We start from the raw sequence: 18169 nt of genomic DNA on the forward strand, positions 1-18169 counted from the left end.
TAATATGCCTTGTTACTTTCAAAAGGCCAACCTTGTCTTCTGTTTTTCTCACTTACTTCATAGTACCAATATTTATCAGTAGTTGAAGGGCAAAGCACTGCTCTGACCGGTTCAGGGTCATTTGACAATTTTAGGTATCTGAAAGGTTGAAGAAAAATGTGTGAACTACGGTAAAAGTGAATAAGGCTATCGGAAAAAGGATAAGGGTTTATGAATTGGAAAGAAAGACAATATTTCTGAACAAAACGTCAACCTCTGGATTAGTCAGGATTGGCTGGGTTTTGTGGTAGTAATAAATAACCTCCAAATGTCAGTGACTTCACCCAACAGAAGTTTACTTCTTGCTGAAGCTCCATGTCCAACATGGGCCTGTGGAGGATACAGCCCCACCAAATCATTCAGGAATCTGGGATATTGGGCATGCTGTCATTCAGCATGTGCTTCCAAGATCACTTCCACAGGGGAGGAGAGCAGTGGAGGGTCATCCACCAATAGATGCTTCAGCCTGGAAGGGACCCACAGTTCTTCCACTCACAGCAACCAGACACATCAGATGGCCTCTCCAACTGCCAATGAGCTGAGCAGTGCAGCCTTCGTGTGCTTGAGAGGAGAGAGTGCCTGACCCTGTGAGATTAGTAGTGTCTACCTTAGCAGGCAGAGTCAGCAAGTTTGCAATCAAGACTGTGGAAAATCCCAAATGTCCGGCTGCCATGTCTGAAGGACAAATGTAGAACAAATAGTCAACCTGTGTTCTAAAGCGTCAGAGCTCACTTCTAGCCCCTCTGGTTCCCAAACGCCTCACCACCTCACACATCCTCTTCCACAGATCCTTGTGTGTGAAGGCAGCATTTTTAATAAATACCCATGTGTGTCCTTTTATCCAATAAAATGTCAGTCTTAAATTACTAAGATAATTCATCCCTGAGGTTGAAATATTCTTCTTAATTTACTTCTTTAATTAAGGGAGGTGTGGGGTTTGTGAAGCTTGGACCATTAGGAAGCATAACTGCTCTGAGCCAAGCCTGGGAGGCCATTCCTCGCCTGTGACAGTGTGATGGAGCGAGGCTGCCAGTAAGCCAGGGTGTCAAGGATGACAGGACAGCTCCATCTATTGTAGCCACCAACCTGAATACATAACAGAGTGCATCACCTCCCTCAGACACATTCTCTCAAAGTGAAATTAACTTTATGGGGTGCGCAATTGTAAAGTCTATTTGGATGGTTTTATGTAATGACCCAGGAGTTTTCAGACAAGTGACTTTTGAGCAGCTGTCAACTAGAGTTAGCCTGCAGCTCTGGACTTCCTGGGACATCAAAGATCAAAGTCCTGAGGGTCATCCATCTAAGAGTGGATATGTCCCCTTGACTGATCCTCGATGGAGCCCAGTCTAAATGAAAGAGAAGAAAGATGACAAAATCAGCCCAATGCAGTGCCAGAGAGCTGAGACTCCGAGTCTAGGCCCATTCTGGGTTTACATCTTGGTGGCCCACCTATGAGCTTGTGTGACCTTGAGCAAGTTGTATAACGTCTTTAAACTTTAGTTTCCCATAAAATGAGAATGAAAATAGTACTTGCCACACAGCCCTGTTGAAAGAATTGATTGAGACGATGATGATCCTTAGCCTGGTGGCTGGCTGCTATCAAGTGGTCAGAAAATAGTAACTCTTACTGGTACTTGTTACCGTCAGTATTGTTCAGGATAGCCAGCATGTATGACATTAGTGCCTTAAGATACTGTGCTGGACCCTGAGATGTAAGGGCAGAATAATGAGAAGAGCCAGAGACAAAGAATGACAAGATAACTAATATAAAAATAGTAGCATTTCATTGTGGGCTTACTCTCTAAGAGGTACTTCTCATAGCTAGATCTTTATAGAACTGATCTCATTTAATGTTCACCCAACCCTCTGGTTAGGGTTGAAGTCAGTTGATTTGGACAACACTGAAGCTGCGTGGACAAATGGAGGAAAGACTGGTCTGGCTGGACTGGAGCACAGGAGAGGAATGGCTAAGTGGAACAGGATGTACCTGGTGTTCCAAGGAAGCTCCACACCAGCACAGGTGCTCATTGCCCACGTGGATTCCAAGGTCATCTCTAATTTTGGCCACCTGGTTATTAGTGGTGTGCTGTTTGACCAAGAAACAGAAGATGGCCTTGAGGCAGTAACCACGCCTTTGAGAAGCTGGGAGACTAAAACACGTATTCAGGACATGCTTAACCGCAGCCTCAAATCTTGGGGTCAATTCAAGACATGTCCGAAACAGCAGCCAATAGCAAACCAGTCCCATATGCCAGCCACCTGAGGATAAAACTTCTTGGTGATCCAAGATTGACCAGTAGATGGAGCCCTGCCAGGAATGGTGACCCCTCAGGACAGTGGTGAAAGCCCAAACCAACCAACCTCTCCGCCTCTTGCATCTCCCGTTAGTCTTCTACTACAAGGTCAAAGCCACAGTTTTTAACACCCCTCTCATATGTTATTACCATGAATTCAGACAAAACAGAAAAGTATAAGGAAACTTGGAAACTTCAAGATTCTTCTAGACTTTTGCCCCAGTAAACACTTTGGGAACGGAAGTTATCTCCATGTAAAATCTCCATTAAAATCACCTTGTGGGCTTATCTGAAATTAGCACCTCCAGAATTCTTGTTCTGAGTGTTGGTTTACTTTACCTCCTCGTGTCTTGATCTTGCACTCGATATGTCCTTCTAATCAGATAAAAAAAAGAGTTGAAGCATTTCTGGAGTATAGACCCACCTTTAATGTTATTTGAAAATAGGAGCTGGGCTTGGGGGTTAGGTTTTTCCCTTTTTATTTGTGTATGATTTAGTGTTCATCCTGCACTAGACACTAAAATGCATTGTTTAATTATCTGAGCTCAACACACCATTTTATAATTCATTAGTCAGTTGCTCTTTGCAAAAGCTTATTTCTTATGAAACAAAAGTGAGAATCATGCAACTGGACTATTTATCTCTCTTTAGGGGTTGGGGGTTAATATCTGATAGCTCATAACATCTTTATTATAATGCATTTATAATGATTTACTGGAATCATTCTATGGCTAAGTATCTAATGTCAAAGCTGGGATCTGGCATGAAATAAAATGCTGTATCCTTGGGTAGCTCTAGGGAGAAAAAGGCCTCAGCCAATATTTTCTGTGTAATTCTACAAACTGTAATAAGGGTAGGGGTAATTGCCTTAATGTCAATTAAGCTATTAATAATGCCTATCTTGTCATTCCTAAATATAGCAGGGTCTCAATCATACATTACTGTCCCCTGTTAAGACTGCACAGAAATGAGATCACAGCTCCTGTGGACCAGGAAGTCTGTCTAGCACCAAGTCTCACTCCTTTCCATAAAAGAAAGTCGAGATTGATTTACTTGTTTTTGATGAAAAATGGCTCCTTAGACATACATCTGTATTTGTCAGGGCAAGTGTTGGCGGTCCTTGTGAGCAGGGACAAGCCAGCCTTAAAAACTGTCCCTGTTCCTGTTCTGCTTCTAGGTGACCAGAGTAAGGTGCTCCTAATCAGAGATTAGTTCTCTGGGATCCAGCTTGCCGATGGCGTGTGGGGATAGTCCCTTAACAACTATCCCTGCATTTTAGAGTCAGGAGGCTTCAATCCAGCTACAGGGGGCGCTGTGCCTTGAGCTTGTTGTTCTCGGCCAGCTTAGATGCAGACAAGTTCCTCAAGGACAGATAGACAACAGGCATGTCACAGAGTAAAGGGGCTGACAGTCCATCAGCCAATTTCAGCAGCCAAGGTCAAGAGTAGAGGCGTATTTGGAATAAGGAGTAGATGGTGAAGTGTGGGGTTTTGGTGAACAGGGAGAATGTCACCAGCTCTCCCAGATCCGGCCCTAAATCAGAAACCATTTATCTCACAGCCAAGAACCAGGACAAGACTCCTCTCACTTGGCACTTACATTTCTCCTGGGCTGAGATTTCTGAGCAGCCACTTCCTTCTGCCCCCCTTGGTGGCCCTCTTGGTGAAGTGAACTTCTACTTGATGATATTTAGAGCTCATTAATTCGTCCTGAGGAAGCTTATTGTATGGCAGTTTAATGACAGAAACCTGTTTTAATGCAAATGGACATGTAATCCCACTAAGCCCCTCCGAGGGTGTAAATTTAAAACAATTGCTAGGAACTGACACCAGAGTTTAATAAGATGGAGGGCCAGTTCCTAGATCCCGGTACACCCAGGGGACCCTGCTTGGACACCCAGCCCCAGCAGTTTTAGTGCAGCTGGTGGTTACCATGGCAATTTAAATGGTGGTGGGGGGTGGGGACTGCAGTGATCCTTTCTCAGGTGGTGGGGATCAGAGCTCTGGTAGAGTAGCCTGGGGTGCAGAGTCGAGGCAAGTTCTGTGCGGGGAGGAAATGAAAGGTGAGTGGGTGTGTTCTGCTCACTGTTCCTCAGGCCAGAAGGTTGGGGAAGGTGTGACCCAGACCCAGGAGGCAGCTTTCTGTCCCAGGCTGCTTATAAATCTGCGATCTGGGCAAATCGCCACAGAAAGAGCACAGAATCTTTGCTGGGAGGCAACTTCTTCCAGGCAGTGAAGGGGGAAGCTTGCCTCTGGGGTGGAGACTGGAGCGGGGGGAAAGGAGACCGAGGCGGGGAATTGTTTGTGAATATTTGCTAGATTATAATGCTGTTGGGTACTACATCATTCTCCAGAGAGCCCTGAATAAGGTTATTATGGGTGAAGTCATTTTTGTAATAAAGTTGGCTGTAACTCTGGGTCATAAATCACAGGTTCTGGTACTAAAAAAAAATTACTAAACATGCCTCCGTTACCACATACTGTCCTCCTTTTAAATACTTTGATTTTACTACAAATCCTCCATTGACTGAGATGGGGGAAATACACACAATGAGCAAATGATTCCTTCCGTCCCCGGCAGCAGCCCTGCCGGCATCTGGGCCTCCCGGAATGATTTCCTGAGGTGTGATGTTATTTATGGCGTGCTTTCTCTATCAAAAAGGCAAACAGCATCCTGAGTGACCCCGGAGCATTTGCATCATTGCTTCTCTTGCTAATTGATTCATCCCCTGGCAGGGCCTGAGACCCGGGCTGTTAGCTGGACACTCTCTCCCAGCTGCAGATCCTGTGGATCAAGGTGCGTAATAAGCAAAGATGTTAATAAAATTGTTAAATGTCAAAACCGCGAACCCCACACCCATTCCGAGTCCATTGGCTCTTCTGGAATGATTCTGTGAAATACCATCTCCTCCCCTTGTCCTTTCCTCAGTCTAAACTTCATAACCTTTGTTAAGTAAGGAGATTAAGAACTATTATTAACAACACGGATTGTTTAATTTCTTTCATAACTTCTTCCTTTCAAATAAGAGTCTGGCACAGAATGAAAAGGAATGCTATCATATGAAGTGCATTTCAGATGTAATAAAGCAGAAAGGAGAGGGTGGCCCCAGTGGCAGTTGTAAGAGGGACAAAGTGTGGATCTTTATAGCTCAGTGGCTGCAAAGCAGAAAATGAAGATTGTAAAAACGTCACATAAAGAAAAAACGCACAGTGGATTCGTTTTGCGATGCCCATAATTCAGTAATGCCTTTAAGTAGCTAGAAGAAATATAATAAATGTTTTTCCACAACATTGATCATACTGTATCAGAGGAAATATTAGTGTGCAGGGAGCCATGATTATACTGGTAGTAATTCTCGGTGCAGAAAACTAGTAGAAGATGGGACCCTTTATAGGCCGAACTTTTATTGGCTGCAGTTATTTACCTTTAAGAATACGCCTAATACATTGTCCTATGGCTAAATATTTTTGCGAAAATTCAAACCAGCACTACCAGTAAATCAGAAATCCTGCCACCATTTTATAGAATTTATCTGTGTATTTTCCTGCAGACGCTCTGATATGTTCCAGAATACAAAACCAGCCAATTGACCATGTAAAAATTCTGGAATGTCTGTAAAACAGATCCTTCTTCTGTATTCTGAAGCCAGATAGGAGCGGACAGCTTTATGGCATATGTGATTCCATCCAAATGCCACCTGTATATATCTAAAACATCTCTCTAAAGAAATTAAAAGGATTATTAGATTATATAATGCAGTAAAACCAGACCCAAAGCTGTAAGCAAGGAAAGGGTATGCCTGTCACGCAACTGCTTTTTTTTTTTTTTTTGGTACTGAAACACCGGGGAAAGCTTTGCAAGGCAGGTTTTTTTCTTTAAGGGGAAAAGAAGGGAATTGATTCCTCATGCCAGCCTCTTGCTCCTCGGACTGGCAGGAGCTGGTAATGCGGTGGCCTAAGCAGTCTGGGGAGGGAAGGACCACATGCTACAGGAAAGTTCTACTTTTGCTCTGGAGGGACCCTGGATCTGACTGGAGAAATCATCGAACTGGGCTTCCAGAGTGGATAAGACAAGAGCTGGCCCAGCCACATTCTTGCACAACTCCCAAGGGAGAGGTGAGGCCTGGGCACAGCCATTCCTGGTGCGTCTGCCTCGAAGGCCTGCCGTGAAAGTTTCTAGGAGAAGCAACAGGGCCGAGGAATCTGCCGTGAGAGCCGGGATAGGAACATGGCGTTGTTTTACTTCAGAATCTGGATAGGCGAGCTTGCAGTTCAAAGGCCTTGGAAAAGCAAACAGACCCGGCTACCTGCTCTGTTTCAATGCACGTCTCCCCTAACTCTCCCTGACACGATGGGAATCATTTCCCAGGCTTTCTTTGCAGAGACCATCCCCATGCTTTTGTCCTAGGGCTCTTTGCTTAATGCAAATCACCGTTTTCACACACACATGCTCTTTCGAAGCAGCGCAGTTTCTATAATGTTCTTTCTTCTCTGCCATTTGGGCACAAGAGGTGTGGGCTTAGTTAAAGAGCAATTGGCATTTTTTCTGGAGTTATGTCTTGATTTTCTCACTGGAGTTGGGTAGATAGCAAAGAAGAGGTCAAAGAGGGGACCTTTAAGGTCTTCCCATCTTGAGGACTTAAGGAGGCGGGCAGTTGAAGAGAAAAACCCAACATAAGGGAGTCTAAGATTGAGAAACAACTTGCCACAAGATGACGGTTTCTCTAAAGGAGAATCGCCTGAGAAGCTGGTCAGCAGTCACTTGATGTGCTCAGCCGTGGTGTGGCCATAAGTCACTTAGAAGCTCAGGTGACCTGACAGGCTTCTGTCGCCTTCTTTCCCAACATGGCGGAGAGGGCGCTTTTTAAGCATCCTCTTACAAGTGGCCCTGCTGTAGGTACTTCCAAGCAGCAGTGGCTCTTCTTGGTCTTTTTTAATGAAAATTCTTATTGTTGTTATTTATCTTACTCAGTTAGTTGCCTGCCATGCCAGTTGAAAGAATGAAATTTAAAATGAAAAAATTGGGGGGAGGCTAATAGCTCTTTGAATTCCCTCTTTAGATGTGTGATCATGTTCATGGAGCGGTTACCAAAACTTACTGAAGATCTGTGGGTGGTCCTGTTCTTTTTTCCTTCTCCTTCTTTCCTCTCTTTCTTGTCATTCCTCCCTCCTCTCCCCTTCCTCCTTCCTGCCTTCCTTCCTTCCCTCTTTCCTCCCTTTCCCCCTTCTCTCCTTTATTTTCCTTTCCTTCTCTTTCCTCTCCTTTCCCTTCTTCGTCAACAACTTGGAAAAAAATCTTAATGAATTTCTTAGAGCAGTTCTACAACAATGAAAATATTCAGGGTCACACGTGCCTTCCCTGGAATATCTAACAGTGGAGTCAAGTGTAGCTTCCATTTTTGCTGGGTTTGCAGTAGCACAAAGTCTCATTTATGCTTGCAAAAATATCTAAGCGTGCTTAGGAGGATCAGAGAGACCCTTGGAGAGTAGACCACTATAATTTTAGTAAAATTAAAAAGCAAGAAAATAATGATAATGGGACAACAGACTTTGGAACCTACTTAGTGAATAAACAGTAAATGTAGCTGCAGTGGCGATCTAACCTGAATTACTGACCTACACTGTGGCCAGGCACCATTTAACAATACAGAGTATTTGGTTATAATAGGGAACGTTGTGTGTTTTTAAAATGAGACATATTTGTAATTATCTCTACAACCGCTAGATGTCACTGTTGCATACATCTGTCCCTAAAAACTTCCCACGTAGACCATCTGAAACTGGTATTTTAAGGACTGTCATGTTACCTCCTCCGAGTTCTACCCTTTGATGGAGCACGGGCTACCATGCTAACATCTCTCTTCTCCATCAGTGCAGTCAGCCCGATTCTCAGTTATGGCACTCTACTGGGAATTCTTCTAATTTATACAGGATGACATTCCCCAAACACAATTATCTTCTTTACTAAATTTAAAAGGAGTATGGTACTTTTATAATAGTTCCCAACATTGTATATTAATTATAACTAACACATTCTGGATACCAAATGGAATGAAGTGAAAACATAACCATAAAATACCCTGGATTTATAAAGTGTCTTTTTTTCTCCCCTCAAAGAGCTTATAGCAGTTTCCTATCTATTTGCTCATCTGTCTTCCCAACATCCCTAGGGGGTTACCTGCTTTAATGCTTTTATGAGTCAAAGTTGACCTGTGAAATAAATTGAATGAAGTAATTATTTACACTGGCATCCCAGGAGTAAAGCAAAAGCAAACACTGAAAATGTGTTCCAGACAGCTAATTCTAGTTTGCAAAAGTAACATACTGAAATTTTGGTAGTTCTGGTTTTCTTTGTCAATTACTTTTATAATTCCTTAATTCACGGGCCCTTTAATACTTCTTTTAAAAAGTTGTTTTAAAAAACCTGAGCCATCTAGTGTAGCTGACGTTATACAGAAGTGAGATCTAGAGACTTCCCAAATGTGAAAAAAGCCTGGCTCAGTAGAAGTGCTAGACTAGACTAGACCAATGTGTGTGTGTGGGGGGTGCGGGGAGGGGGGGGGCACGTATGGAAAAAAAAGAACAGGTGGACCAATTGGAACAGTACTTAGCTTTCTCTATGGTTAAAAATGATCGTGCGCTTCAGTTTCACTGTCTTGTTTAATCTCTTTCTTTTTCTTAAAATCTTGGATTTGTTTTCTTAAACTTCCTCTAGTTCCTTTGCACTGGGGAAACCAGAACTGTTCTTAGAGGACTATTGGTCTAGATTCAGGGCGGGGGAAGGGGGGAGATACTCCATGTTTAGTAAACTAGCAGAGAGCTGTGTTGCCTGCCATGCTTTGATCCAAAATTTCAGTCATTGTTTCCACATTTAGGGGCTGGAATGAACATCAAAGAAGTGGGTGTACGGAATTTACTGAATGCCAAAGAAGTACAATAACATACAGAGGATATAAGCAAATCCCAGTGGCAAAATTTGCTGCCAATTCTTGCACATAATAGAGGCCCTAAAGTGACAGTCTATCTTTGACAAATGCATAATGATATCAATGCCAAGGGAAGGAACTAGCATGCTGAAAGGTGAATAAAAGAGTTGGGAACAATTCAGTGCACTTACACATTTCCTTAGTGTGTTTTCACACAACAAGGAAAGCAGATGACACAAATGCATTAGGTAATCATTGGACGGGGCTGCAAACTCACCAGCAGTTTGAAATGACCTGGCTCTTTTGGGATCTAGCTCTGAAGATGAAAATAAAATGTGATTAGAAATAATTCATCTTCTGGAGGGGGAAAAAAAGGAACAAGTAAAGTGAAAATAGCTTTCTTGTTCTGTCTTGGATAGTTCCAGTTTTAAAGCCCATATGTTGTTTGCTATAACTTCTTCGCCTCCCAGGGCCAATGCATTCCAAACGCTTCAGCTAGTGCACTGCACCGAGGAGCCTAGAAAGTTAGGGCTCATTTGTATCCTCAGTCTTTGTTCAAATATGGATTAATTTTGGTTAATTTCAGTAGGTGCACATAAAGTAAAATGCACAGAACTGAAACCATGGAAATCAGGCCATTGTGTGATCATCTAAAAACCTACTTTTCAAGCTCCTTTAAGTTTTATTTTTGAAATAAAAACAGTAAAAATGACTGTAAAAAGTTTCCAAAAGCGTTGACATCATGAGCAACTGCTAACCGAGGCTATTCCCAGAACAACAGCGCGATTTTGGATAGAATTCTAGAAAAGCTAACTGCCCTGCAGTGCCAGCTATAAATATTTCATTCAGGAGGTGATTCCAGAAGGGTCCCGAGGTACATGGCTCTTGCCTCTGGGGCCAGGTATCTGTGTAGATGCCTGTTGCGTTACTGTCACCTGTGCTAGCCTGGGACTGCAAGGGCAGACTCTCACCCTTCGGCAGCAGCTCTTCGACACTAGCCCTTCGACACTGAAGGTTGGCGCGTAAGGCCTTGTGTCAGCTGCTTTAAACAAGCCGTCCGTGTGGGAATGTTTAGAGAAAGAAGTTCCAAGACGTCACAGAACACAGCAAGTGCCTACAGGGTTCATGAACGCAGTCTGGTAATGAATTGAGTACAAGTGTGACCAAGAGGTGTGTGTATTTGAAATTCTCCTTGGTAGAGCAAGACATTGTGCCAGTTGCAAATAGAGCCACCATTTCTGTCCTTCGCATCGACCGATCAGAGCAGATTACGTATCTACACCCAAACCACTTCCAATGCAGCCCCTACCTACAGGTTTTCAGTGCTGCTTACAAAAGTTCTTCTGCAGCCTTGCACTGCATGATAACGGAGCTCACAGAAGGATCCTGCTCTGTTTCTTGTGCATGTTAAGTAAATGCAGTGCTTTTCATTATTTCAAACTCTGTAAGGTCATGACTGAGTGCCCAGAAAATGGACAAACAAGTATTCAACTGGCTGGATGAACCATGGCTTTCTGGCATTAAAAGTGCAATATTTATGAGTTAATTTAATCATAGAAGAAAATATTGAGTAGGTGACTGAGTAAAATGATGACTGTGTATTATGTTTTTGCCATGCAGCTGGATAAACATATTCAACGACAGACCTTGGCAAGAACTGCAAAGATGCTCTTGACAATGGCATGAATAAATATTAGGTGCTGCCTCAAATTCACTGCATTTGAGGTCTTGAGCAAAGCCAGATGAGGTTTAGCAAGGAAGCGGAGAAGAATCCACGCATGCACACGGGGATTATGTAAACACTGGAGTCTTTCTCTGCTGCCTGGGAATTGCTCTAACATCCATTTTCATCTACATCACTGACAGTTTTTTTTTTTTAAGTTATTATCTCTGCACTTCTAGGAGTGTACTTTAGCATGAAAAGCCAGCTTTTGGGAAGCCCGTGGCAAATTTTTCAACAACATGGACACGGGGAGGAGAGAGATACTTTGCATAGACTACAGAATGCTGACAAAAAGAATGATTCTATTTTGTAGTGACCCAATCCAACCTATATAGACCACTAAATTTTAAAAAACTTCTTTAGATGGCTTCTTAAATTTCTTTAGAATATATGGCTTCTGATTCCAAGAAGAACCATAAGGAAAAACGATGTTTTGAAAAGATATTTTGAAGGGAGGAGATGGGTCACATTAACAGCCTCTTTATGGAGCATTTGTAGCCAGTGCTGAAGGAAGCAGCGTGGGAGAGAGCGTTACAGAAATAGCGAGTTTTCCCCTGAAGAATTGTTGTTTCACTGACAAAGAGAAGCTCTTTTCCCCCAGTTTTGTTGAGATATAATTGACATATGAGATTGTATAAGCTTAAGGTGTGAGACATGTTGGCTTGGATATTTCTTTTGGGAAAAGACCACCACCAGAGCATTGGTGAACACCTCTGTCCTGTCACATTATTGCCGTATTTTTTTCTGTGGTGTCAGCATATAAGATCTATTCTCTACGCAGCTTTTAGGTATACACTGCATATGGTTAATTACATTCACCAGGCTGAACATTAGATCTCCCCAACCTTACTTTTCTTGTAACTGCAGGTTTGTACCCTTTGGCCAACATTTCTGTATTTCCCCACGCCCTTCCCCTGGCAACCACCATTCTACTGCCTGTGTCAGTGATTTATTATTATTATTATTATTTTTAAGATTCTGCATGTAAGTGATAGCGGGCAGTATTGTCTTCTCTTTCTCTGTTTGACCTATTTCACTTAGAAAAATGCCCTCAAGTTACATGCATGTTTTTGCAAAGGCAGGATTTCCTTCTTTCTCTTAGCTAAATATTCCATATTATATATATATATATATATATATATATATATACACACACACATACACACACATATACACACACTCTCACACACACATGTATATATGTATATATGTATACACACACACACAGAACATCTTCCTTCCTACTTTGATGAATATGTAGGTGGTTTTCATGTCTTGACTGTTGTGGATAATGTTGCAGTTGACATGGGATTGCTGATATCTTTCCGAGACCTTATTTTCATTTCCTTTGAATACATACCCTGCATTGCGTTTGCTGGATCATATGTAGTTCTATTCTTAATTTTTTGAGAAACCTCTATGCTGTTTTCCAAGTTTCTGTATTCATTTACGTTCCCACTAATGGTACACAAAGATTCCCTTTTTGCCACATCCTCACCAACACTTGTTATTTCTTGTCTTTTTGATGATAGTTATCTAAGGGTGTGGGGTGATAACTCCTTGTAGTTTCCATTTGCATTTCCGTGATGATCAGTGATACTGAGCACTTTTCTCTGTCTATTGGCTATTTATATATCTTCTTTGGAAAATTATCTGTTCAGTTCCTCTGCCCGTTTTCAATTAGATTATTTTTTTGTTTTGTTATTGAATTTTATGGGTTCTTTATATCTTTTGGATTTTAACCCCTTATCAGATATATGATTTGCTGATATTTTCTCCCACTTCATAGGCTGCCTTTTCATTTTGTTGGTTGTTTCTCTTGCTGTGCAGAAGCTATATAGTTTGATGTAGTCCCAGTTTTAAGTCTTGCATTTGTTGCTTGTACTTCTGGTGTCATATCTAAAAAATTATTGCCAGAACCAGTGTCAAAAAGGTTTTCCCCTGTGCTTTCCTCTAGGAGTTTTATGGTTTTCAGTTCTTCTGTTTTAAGTCTTTATTTCATTTTGAGTTAATCTTTGTGTGTGGTATAAGATAGGGGCCCAGTTTCATTCTCCTGCATGTGGTTATCTTAGCTTTCCCAGCACCCTTTATTAAAGAGACTCTGCTTTCTGCATTGAGTATTCTTGGCTCTCTTGTCAAAGAAAAGTTGACTTACATGCAGGGGTTTATTTCGGGCTCTCTCTTCTATTCCATTGCTCTGTGTGTCTGTATTTTTGCAAGTACCATACTGTTTTGATTGCTAAAGCTCTGTAATCTAGTTTGAAATCAGGAAGCGTGATGCCTTCAGCTTTGTTCTTCATACTTTGGGCGTTCAGGATCTTTTATGGTTTCACATGAATTTCAGGATTGTTTTTTCTATTTCTTGAAAAATGTCAATATATTTTTGATAGGGATCGCATTGAATTTATAGATGATTCTGGGTGGTATGAACGTTGTCTCTTATAGGCAACAGATAACTGGGTCTTGTTTTTTTAATCCATCCAGCTACTCTGTGCAATTGATTGGAAAATTTAATTCATTTACATTAGAATACTTCTTGATCTGTAAGGACTTATTAATGCTGTCTTACTGTTTTCTGGTTGCTTTTTAGTCCGTTTGTTCCTTTTTTCCTTCCTTGCTGCCTTCCTTTGTGAACTGATGATTTTGCATAGTGGACTGCTTTGATTCTCTTCTCTTTATCTTTTGTGAAGATACTGGAAGTTTTTATTTGGTGGTTATCTTGAGGCTTACATAAAACGTTTTCTAGATATAACATTAACAACCAAACTTGGATTGCATGCAAGAACTCTACCCTTTTATATTTCTGATGTCACAATTTACCTCTTTTTATATGGTGCATTCATTACCAAATTATCATAGTTATAGTTATTTTTAATACTCTTGTCCTTTAAGAAAATTTCTGACTGAGGTCTTTGCTTCTTATTTTCTGGAGCACACACACTGTGTCTAGAACAACAACAGAAGAACTATGGTATCTGGGCCACAGTGTATGTGCCACAGACTTCTGCTAAATCTTTAATTTCCTAGATTGCTTTTTATTCTTTGGTCATCTTAGCATTAAAATATGAGGACAGAATGCATCAGTGAGGCTAGCAAAGCCTATGAGAAAAGAACCCCTAAATGGGTGTGGGTATTCTAGATCCTAGTCTTGACGTGTGACACTGGCCAAGTCACTTTGCTTCTCTGTACCTCAGTTTTTTCAATCTGTAAAATTATAAGAACATTTTCTTGCCCAGATTTCAGAGTCTGATTGTGAGAGAAAAACTAGAGCATCTAAAGCATTAGTTTCTTTTGTTGTTAAATCACTGTGCATTTAATTGGAACTCTGATTTATTCCTGAAAGGATTTCAGTTGCACTTAGAGAAGTTAAAATACAAACTTAAGATAGGATCATGACGGGGTGCCTCGGTGGCTCAGTCTATGAAGCATCTGACTCTTGGTTTCAGCTCAGGTCATGATCTCCTGGAGGTGAGATCCAGCCTCACCTCCGGCTCCAGCTCAGTGTGGAGTCTGCTGCTGATTCTCTCTCTCCCTCTGCCCCTCCCCGACTGCCTCTCCCCTTCTGTTCCTTCCCATCCCTGTTCATGCATGCTCTCTCTCTCTCTTCTCCCTCAAATAAATAAATAAGTAAAATCTTGAAAAAAAAGATACGACCGTGACTACAACTAATACTTCTCAGTATAGCCAAGCAAATATGGTGACTCACAAACTTAATTTTTCCTTATTTTCTTTTGAAGAATCCTCTCAAAATCTAATTTTTTAAAAAAGATTTATTTATTTAGTTTAGAGAGAGGGAGAGTGCACTCAAGTGGGAGGGAGAAGGAGAGGGAGTGGGAGAGAAGCAGACTGCCTGCTAAGGGCAGAGCCCAATGCAGGGCTCAGTCCTACCACCCTGAGATCATGACCTGAGCCAAAATCAAGAGTCAGGGGCGTAACTGACTGAGTCACCCAAGTTCCCCTCCAAATCTTATTTTTAAAAGGAAATCTAGCTCATCTCCCAACTGCTCTGTCTTCCTGGTAACATTCTTAATTGGACACATTCCACTTTGACGTGCATTTTCAAATAGATGACTGGAATGCTTGATCCGCGTGGGGGAATAAGAAGTAGCAAGAGGGGTGTTTGAACATGAAATTACCATAATTTGGTAATGGTTTGGATTTGGGAAAGTGAGAGAATAAAATGTCAAAAGATGACTCCCAGACTTACACAGATATTGAGAGAAGAAAGATTTAGAGGAATAATCAGGAATTCAGTTTGGGATATGGTAAATCCAGGAAAAGACCATAAAGGCATCTGCGATGGTAAAAGAGCACTGAGCTTAAAGGCAGATGACCTCAGTTAGGGTCCTGCCTCTGCTCCAGTATGTATGAATGTGGGGAAAAAGACTTACTCTTCCTGAGTTTTGGTGTCCTTATCTATAAAGTGAACATATTAATATCGTTCTCATTACTTTGTTGGGAAGGTAAAATGACAATTTTTTAAAAAATGCTTTATTTTTTTTAAGTAATCTTTACACCCAACTCAGGACTTGAACTCATGGCCCTGAGATTAAGAGTCGCTCATTCCACCAACTGAACCAGCCAGGCACCCTCATTATAAAATGAGGGCATTTTATAAGGAACTGTCCTATTTCTTGTTACTATAGAGACATAAGAAATAACACAATGAAACAAGTTTGGACATTTTCTCCTGGAAACATCCCCACTAAGTAACAGATACCTTTTTCTTCTTGTCTTTTCACTAACTCACATTGTGTCTTTCACTGAGCTACCTTGGAGGCCCACTTTTTCTCTTCCCTATCTTCAGGAGAATGCCTATACCCATAATCTCATCTTGAAGGGCACAAGGAATTAATGTGGAGAAAGTCTCTTGAGATTCATGGTTCACTAGGGGCAGGAATCATGGCTCTGGAATGCTATGGGCTTCCAGTGAATATTAATTGGTAATTCAGCATTACCACTTAGGTTTTAAACTGGTGAGAAGAAGAAGAGATTTTAGTCAGTCGGGAGAAAACATCCCCATCCCTGCTCATGTTGGGTTGGGAACATCCATTAACCCCACAAAGTCAAGCCTCAGGTTATCCCTAAAATCCAAGGAAGGAAAAAGGCCATGGATACATGAGAGAGAAGCTAATGTTTCCCCTGCTTAAGTTTCCTCAGGGTGAACTCCTTGATCCCTACCTACAATGATGTACTGAAAATCTGTGTGTGGTTAACTTATTTTGACCACTCAAAAGCTAAATAGTGAATCTGGCTGCCAACAGCAGTGGGATATCTTTGGATATAGCAGAGATCACGGGAGAGGGCAGAATTCACCCACCTCACACAGAGTCTAAGAAGGCTCATATTTCAAGGGCAAATAGATTCCATTTGTGGAATACAGACTTCATAAAATTTGAACATTTATTGAACCTCAACAAGGGGCAAGGAGTACAGAAATATCTAAACTGTGCCTCAGTCTTACCACCTATCTGTGGGGAGAAAACTAGTAAATGAAAGACTTGGTACTAGATAACCTTTCTGTACAGTGAAACAAGTTTTGTGGTGGTGTTGTCTTTGCCTCTTAACGTGTATTTTGTGAATCTCTGTTTCCCGCCGGAGAACTTCCAAGAGCAACAACAAAAAATAAAAACAGAGGTCCAAATATCTCCATATTTTCCAAGATGGAATGTTGTTTCTGTTAAAAACAATTTTCCAGCTGAGCTCTATGACCAGTATCTGAACATGAAATTCTTATTTCCTGGGAGTTCTAATAAGTGTCTCTAGTATATTTGGAAGGATGTCTTGAAATACCAGAATAAGAGATCAGTCATTAGCAAATTTTCAGATCCATGCAAACTGGCTTGATACTATGCTTTCCAGTATATGTGTATAGGGAGGTGTGCATATATGTCACTCCAAAGAGAAGAACCACTTGTCATCTGGTATTCGTAGAGCATTTAGGACAGTAGCTACACCACAGTAAGTCCTATGTAAGTCTTGACTGCTGCTGCTTCTACGACTAGCATTACAACACTGTTAACTGTTGGAAAGACTAAGGTGTATGCTATGACCAGGACTCAACTGGGCTGGTTTCATGAGCTCTACCAGCCCCTGGTTCTTCTCACCCATGAATGACCCTTTGCCTCTTGGGAAGACCATCTTTCTAGGTCCACATTTTTGCCCTGGCTGACTCTTGGGAACTGTCAGAGTGCCAAGGGAAGCTTGGGGATATGGCGAGTTGCGGGAGGGAGGGGTGCATCACTCTAAGGCAGTGCTTCTCAAATTATGTAGAGTGAAAGAGAAGTTTTTTTTTTTTTTAATTTGCAATCTATCACAGCCTGATATTTTGGAAGGGGCAATAAAAGTAACTAAAAATGGAATAAAAAAACCAATACACACAACACCCAAGTGCCATTTTTTTATTAGATTCAACAGACATAAACTCATCCTACCAAATGGATATCAACATTTTAAATGCTTTCTCTCGATTCTATCCTGGTCTCCTCTCTGAATGGTAACCAAGATGACAACAGCGGGCCTCATTTTGAATAGCAATATCTTAAAAGACACTGAGGAACCCCCAAAGGCCTGTCATTTTCTTGCTGTTCTCCTTTTGTGGAGCTCAGAGGGCTCTCACTGCAGCAGATGACACTACAGGTCTGCAGGCCTTTGGCCTCAGCTTCACTGGAACGAAGCTGGTGCATACAAGGTGACCGAGAGAGGCCATCGGGGGAAGCTGGGTTCTGCTGGGTGCTGGCCATTGTCTCAGCAGGGGATTTATGCACAGCTAAGCAGTGGGCTGTTCAATGCAGATGCGCAGGTGTGGGAACAGTTTGTGATAGGCAGGTTTATGGCATATAAACACATTGTATGATACACTGTAATCAACTCTATAAACAACTTTAAAATTGTCTATACTTCATATTTCCAGCATTTGGTTTTGTTAATCATATGTCTTCCTGACAGCAATTAAATAACCTTGAGAGGAAATGTACACCTGCTGTCTCCCCTGGGGAAACTACATCTCTTTGGTGAATGACATAAGTCCTCTTTAAAGCATAACTGAAGACAGAATTGAATTTGGAGATATGTCTCCTTTCTCTCCTGTTTTCTCTCTAGTTGAAATGGAGGGCTTGGTGTGATAGAGCTGGTCTTTTTCTGGATCCCTAGTCTAAGATTCTACTTAAAACAGAACGTTTCACT

At 41.6% G+C, this 18169-nt stretch overlaps 1 pseudogene; it reads left to right on the forward strand.

The window, feature by feature from the left end:
* Positions 1-2023: 2023 nt before the first annotated feature.
* The window catches only part of LOC101675081, a 36241-nt pseudogene continuing 20095 nt past the window's right edge, over positions 2024-18169 (forward strand).

This window comes from Mustela putorius, unplaced genomic scaffold (assembly GCF_011764305.1).
Source record: "Mustela putorius furo isolate JIRA1106 unplaced genomic scaffold, ASM1176430v1.1 tig00003869_pilon_pilon_pilon, whole genome shotgun sequence".
NCBI lineage: Eukaryota > Metazoa > Chordata > Mammalia > Carnivora > Mustelidae > Mustela > Mustela putorius.